Below are 6827 nucleotides of genomic sequence, written 5' to 3'. Positions count from 1 at the left end.
TTTAATGGCATTATCTATATGTTAAAACAAACAAGCTACAGAGGATGTTTCATGATCCCGTTATGGCCATCCTCTGTGCTGTGGTGTGATGGGGTACAGATAACAACAGACTCGATAAACCGATTTAAAAGGCCAGTGATATTGTGGGTCCAGAACTGACTCTGTGACAGACGTTTTAGAAAGGAGGATGCTTTCTGAGTTATGGTGAATATTAGACCGCCCTTTGTACCATCTTCTGTTGTGCTGGGGAATCACAGGAACAGGTTCAACCATAATGCACCACAGAACACCACGGGAAGTCATTCCTATGTGTGACCATCAAACTTTTGGGCACCTCCTTATGACACCTGTATTATTTACACTTGCAATATCTTGTATATACTGAATGATTCATTGTTTTAACTTCAGAGTATTTAACTTTAATTTAATACAACACTTTAAGTGAATGTCTGTAACAAAACCATTTCCACCTGGTGTAAATAAAATATTCTGATCACAATTCTTTAATTCAGTATGGAGAAAATGTTACCCAAAACATAAGACACGTGACAAAATGTCCGAGTGCATAAAAACTGGAATGCAATAAAAGATTGAATGATTTTTAGTTTTCCAAGGATTAATTTAAAGAGAAAAACAATCCAGGAGTTAAAAACAAACAACTGTTTGCAGCACTATACCTCCATTGTTATTGCAACAAAGCTGACTATTTTTTATGCCTGTGGCCACAATTTGTCTTGCACCCTGATGAATAAAACATGATTTGGCCTTAGTTGTCGCCACTCATCGTATTTAGAGTGAAAATTTGAATCGGTTCAAACTTAAAAAGGCCACATGTCCCCCCCTGCTTTTTTTGTTGGTTTTGTTATTAAATAAAACTCAGTATATCGGTTCATATGACTGAAGCCAGACTGCTGACTGAAGAAGGAAGGGGACTCCACTAGTGGGTAATCAGTTGTGAGAAGAGGTGAGATAAGGCTGCAGTATGCTGTACAACCAAGTCACCAAAGAAAATGAGAGAGCTAAGCACCCAGGAGCAGCAGAGTGTGGAAGCCATAAAACAGAGCTGGGCCACAGTGTTCAGCTCAAACTGAAGCAGTCATATAAAAGATGGTATTTCTGAGTTTGTGCTCATTTGCTTCACATGCATTAGCTTTATACATAGACAGAATGTCAAAGGAAGGGTGCCTCCTTGTTTTATTCAAGAGTTAAGCAGGAGCTTGTCTAAATCCAAAAGTTCCTTGGATGTTAAAATCAAGCACTTCATAGTTTTCTTTTTTAGTTTGATTGGCTTGAAAATAGTGTCAGAGAGCTTTCTTTGTAAGTTCAGCTGCTTTGTGCAGCACAGTGCATCGGGATCTTTGTTCCACAGCATTACTGTGTCACTTGTGTTTCACACTGTCTGTCAGCTTGAAGCCTCTATAAAGATCTGGTTTCAGATCTTACAACATTTTATCAAGTTAAAAAACACAGCTTATCCTCTGCATTGGGACTGTGTGGGTTGTTTGGTTTAAACCGACTAAAACATGCTTTTAAAAGACAAACACAGCCAGAAGAAAGAAATGCAGTGAACTCGCATGTGAATTAACCAATTTTAAAGTAAATATAGTCACTTAGATTAAAAGCTGATGATTACAATTACAGGAGATCTTGTGGGGAAAAGTATCGTTTTCACAAGACTCTGTGCAGTCCTGTGGAAAAGGAAGTGCACTCCATGATTCAGTAGCTTGTAGAATTAGCACTAACTGAAAGTAATTGTTTCTTTTACAACTCTCACATCCTTGTGGAGGATTTTGGCCCACTCTTCTTTGGATAATTGTTTCAGTTCATTAACATTTGCACTTTCATGCAAAGCTCCCTTAAGGTCCTGCATCAGCATTTCAGTCAGGTTAATATCTGGACTTTGGCTGGGTCATTGCAACTTCAAGCCATACTTGTTGAGCCTTTTTTTTAACATTTACAATCTACAATAAATCGCTGACTTTAGGCCTGTTTCATACATAAGTCTTCCTGTAAGTCATGCTGAATTTTCTATATGAAAAAAATAAAAATAAAAATCAACTAAAAAGGTGAAAAAAATAAGAACCCATTCCTATTCATTTGTGTATTGCACTGACATACTGTACAGCTTATTGACTGTTGGTATTCTAACCCCTGAGTGAGAGAAAATGCACAATACTGAGACTCGGTTTGCCTTCCTCTTGGCAAACTGCATGCTGTATTGTTATCTCATGTGTTTGTTATTAGAATGCATGTAAAGTAAGCAGGGATCAACAGCTCTGTCAGATTGATGTCTTTTAACAGAAAAGATGCTTTAATATGCTGGGAAAAAAATACAAGATATAAAAAGTGTATTACCAGCAGCTACATGGAGATAGGGAAATATGAATAGGTGTACTGTATGTGTGTATGTGCCTGTGAACTTTGTGTTGGTGGACATTTATGGGTAAAAAAAATCTTATCCTCCATCTGTTCCTGCATAATATTGAAAACCTGAGTTGTTGATATCAAAATCTCAACATAGTCCTTGGTTTGGTGTGTCATTGCCCCCCCTCTCGGTCCTTACAAACAATATCTGCACGTACATCAGCTCATCAAAACTTTCAGTTGTCCAATGCCGATCATAGAACAAATTAGCATCTCCGAAACTCCTACTTAATGATTTAGTGGGCCAGTCAAAGAAGTGAGTCCACATAAATGATTAAAGATGCGCTAACCTAATTTAGGCCCTAATCCATAATTAATGAATTACGCCATATAGTCGTAGCAGAGAGAGAATGGAAATGCGAGGGATACGATTTAGACATCTGGGAATATTAAGGATGGTGAAGTCACACGCGTAAACTATTCTGCTTCAGATGACTCAATCACACCATTACCAAACAACTGCAGTTGCTCTCCAGCCTACAACCCGGCCAAATATGTGCAGTCAGTCAGTCAGTCAATATTCTCTCTTTATAGAGGATCAGTAGTTGGTTGTTTTTGCTTCTTCTTTGTTTTTTGTTTTTGGCAAATTTTGGTTGAGTGAGCGTATATGGGAAAGAAACAGCAAAGGGGGTTGTGTATTATGTACTACAGTGGCAGAAAGAGGGAGAGAGTGGGTCTAAAGGTGAGGAGTAATAGCAAAAAGAGGAGATGAGTGAAGTCCCAGAGCCGCAGCCAAGTGCAAATCCCTGTGGAGGAGAAAATCTCAAAGTGACAGCTTTCAATTACAACAGTGTGAACAAAGTTTGTGTGTGCGTGTGTGTGCGCGCACGTGTGTATGTGTGTGTGTGTGCATGTGTGTGTGTGTGTGTGTGTGCGTGTGTGTGTATGTGTGTGTGTTACCTGTCAGCACTTCTAGGCTTCACTGACAGTTCCATGTCACAGCTTCTGAATTGAAAGTAGCTCTTGTACACAAAGAAACCCCACACACATACACAAACACACACACTGTGTTTCTCTCTCATCTTCTTTTTCTATCTATCTGTGCCCTTCTCACATTTGTCTGCACTGAATTCTCAGGTGTCTGGGTCGAACTGTTGTTGGACACTTAAAAAACCAAAAGAAGAAAAGGCAGGTGCAAACTGGCATGCACTACTGCAAAACACGTGTAAAGTAGGTGTATAACATCTGTGCCTATAACTACACATACAGCATGTAACAAGATAGAACCCTGCAGCCTTTACTCAGGAAGCAGTGACAGCAAGGGATGATATCAGATTTAGTTATTTGTTTATCCAACAATGACTCTATTGAAAAAAGAAATATTACTTTGGGAATAAGAAAAGAAATTCAATAGGCACAGTCAATATACTCAGTGTCATCTAGCTGAAGTTAATTTCCAGTCCTGGTTCAGTAAGTGTGCTGCTACCTGAACAGGCACTATATACTGACCTGACTGACAATGGCAAGAGTACTCTGACACCTGAATAAATATGTGTACAAACCCCACCCCCACCCACTAGTAACTTTTTCTAATCTCTTTCCAAAATTATTCAGTGTCAGCGTCTTCGCTACCACCTGTAGTAAAATGTACTTAAGGGATTTGCTTCCCTTAAGTAAGGTCTTACTTACCTTAACTGATAAGGGCAAGTTCCATTCTGAACTCTGAACATGATTTCTTTATGGACCAGGCTGTACACGCATATCCTGTTAAAATTGGCTGAAGCAGCAGATTGTGTCCCCCGCTTTTAGTACTGTATGCTGTGGCATTAAGATTTAGCTCAACAGGACCTAAAGCTTAAACCATTTAAAACAGCACGGGACCAAAAAAAAGCACAAAAAGCCACACAGCATACACTGTATTACAACAGTAAAAGTACATTTCTGTGCGTGTGTGTGTGTGTGTGTGTGTGGAGGGGGGGATTGGAGTGACCACAAGGTGGCAGTAGAACAGCATTCATTTCTTCTGCAGTCGAGCGAGTGACTCATCGAAGGAGAGAAGCTGCAGCCTCTCCGGCAGACAGAGGAGATAAAAACAACCAAACCTGCTGTATTGACCCCAGTCTCAGAGCAATATCTTATCTGCTAACCTTTCAGAATGGAAAGCACACAGTGGCTGCAGAGGCATCCAGATTTACTTGTTAAATATAAATAGAAGAGATCATGGGACGAAGCATCTCTAATAGAGGAGACGTAGAGGTCTGACATGCTGTCATGCTCTAAACCAGGCCAGCGGTCTATATCTTTGTTCAGACACTTTTTAGCTTGCCCTTGCTTCAAACCTTGCATCAAAGAAATCAATGATCTGATTTTGACTGACTTGTGAGAAGTGCACTGGTCAAGCCAGGCAATCCTTTGCTATAGCTGACAATTTTAAAAGCGGAAGATATGCCCCCTTAACGATTTTGAACAAGCTCACTTACTGTGAGGTGGCTGGTGAGGTATAGTTATATAAGACTGCACATTCAAGGATGGGACAGAGTTATGTTTTAGAGGCAGTTTTTCAACTGCCTGTTCACTGTAGCAGAAATAATGTTCCACAAAGGGTCTTATAGGCTTATGAATGTCAGAAAATAAACAGAATTGTTGCATTATTTATTTCTGCTTTTATTAACTGGAAAAGCTACATTTTGATGAATATGAATCAAAGGTTGAAACTCATGCCCACTGCTATAAATGTGAGGACCCTAAATTACTATATTTATTCCCATGTTGCCAAAGCAGTTTTTTATATTAACCTTTATCGGCAAATGTCAAACAATAACTCTTAATCTGTCCGTGTATGTGCACATGCTATATATCTGTGTGTCTGACTACCATGCGTGTGTGTGTGTGTGTGGGGTTATGTGGGTGGCACCTGAGAGCAATAGGACAGCCAGGTGAAACGAGTGTGTGCTGTCCAAACCCTGCAGGGGCAAGCTAATCCTGATTCCTGATGTTAATCTGAGTATTGAGCTTCTGTACGGGGGGGCCATGCTGACACCTGATGGCGTGGAGGTCAAAGCAGTGTGTGTGTGTGTATGTGTGTGTGTGTGTGTGTGTGTGTGTGCGTGAGTAATGCTCCTCCTGCCCTTTCAAAATGTCACAGAAGGGCCAACTCCTGAGGAGCGGACCCATAATGTGTACCCACACCTTATGGGTTTGTGTGTGTGTCATGATAATCTCCACTATTAAGCCCTTCAAACGTATCACTGCCACTGAAGTTTGCGTATATCTGCAGACTAAAAAGGCCCGCGAACATGTTTGCTTTCCGCTTGTGTGTAACTCTTTCTTCTGCAGCCCATTCTCTATTCTCTTATTGCATCTTTAATACCCATCGTCCACAGCACAGTGCAATTCACAAACAAAGTCTTCAAAACAACATCTGCTTACCACAACATTTCAAATAGATTTTCATATATCTTTCCCCAGTGGTTTAGAGTTAACCATTGATTTATATTCATGAGCCACTCCTAAAGTTAGAAAAAAAAAGTCAAAATATATTCTGTCTGGCTTTCAAGTACTTACTTTATCAAGTGAATTGACTTTTTCTTACAGTGCTGTGTAACCCTAACTGATTTTTTTTTTCAGTGTTTTATGATGCAGAAGTGAGGCTGTTATGAAAAATTCAGTTTATACACGTGGAGTATTAAACACCGTCAGGTACTCAGAAATCCACAAGCCTGGCAAAGCATCATGAATTCCCATTAATGTTTTGATTAAGATGTATGCCTTCCCCATGTGACTAATGTGGGTGAAAAACAAAAATGAACGCTTCATGTTGGTGGATCCGGGCTAGCATTGTCCGCCTACAGTCTGTCACCAGTTGGTCCTCATTTATTTCTTGCTGCATTAAAAAAAAGCAAAGAAAGAAAAAAATAATAATTAACAGAGCTGCAGAGCTTTCTTGAGAATTGCTGACCATCACTGCCAATAAGAAACAGAAAATGTATGTGTCAAACTTTGCTTTACAATACTAACGTTTGGCTTGGACTTCTCAGCAGCATACCAATTTCGCCATCTGGGAGTGTTGAGACACAAACAATGAAAAACTGCAAGCAAACACTGGTTGACACATTCCTTCTTTGCTCTTCGTTGCTTTTTCTCATTTTTGTTCCTTCCCTTTATTTTTGCCTGCGCGAGAGAGAGAAAGAGTAAGAGTCGTTACAATCATTAAGCTGTCCAGAATTACAGGTATAATACAAGATTGATTTTTCCATTAGCTACCACACTAAAATACAGCTTTCACAAAATTGTCAGCGTCTCAAACTGAGCAGGACCTGAGGTGGGTTTTTGCAAAACAAAACAATTTGTACAATTTGGAAAACATTAGATAAAAAAGAAAACAATTTAAATGTCTCTAATGCTTCTACGGCACATGCCGTGTATGGGACATCCTGATAAAAGGTTCATATTTACAGCTTTTA

Source organism: Haplochromis burtoni, unplaced genomic scaffold, assembly GCF_018398535.1.
Source record: "Haplochromis burtoni strain Fernald_Lab_line unplaced genomic scaffold, NCSU_Asbu1 Contig_323, whole genome shotgun sequence".
In the NCBI taxonomy this organism is placed as follows: Eukaryota; Metazoa; Chordata; class Actinopteri; order Cichliformes; family Cichlidae; genus Haplochromis; species Haplochromis burtoni.
Note: the sequence above shows the minus strand (reverse complement) of the source record.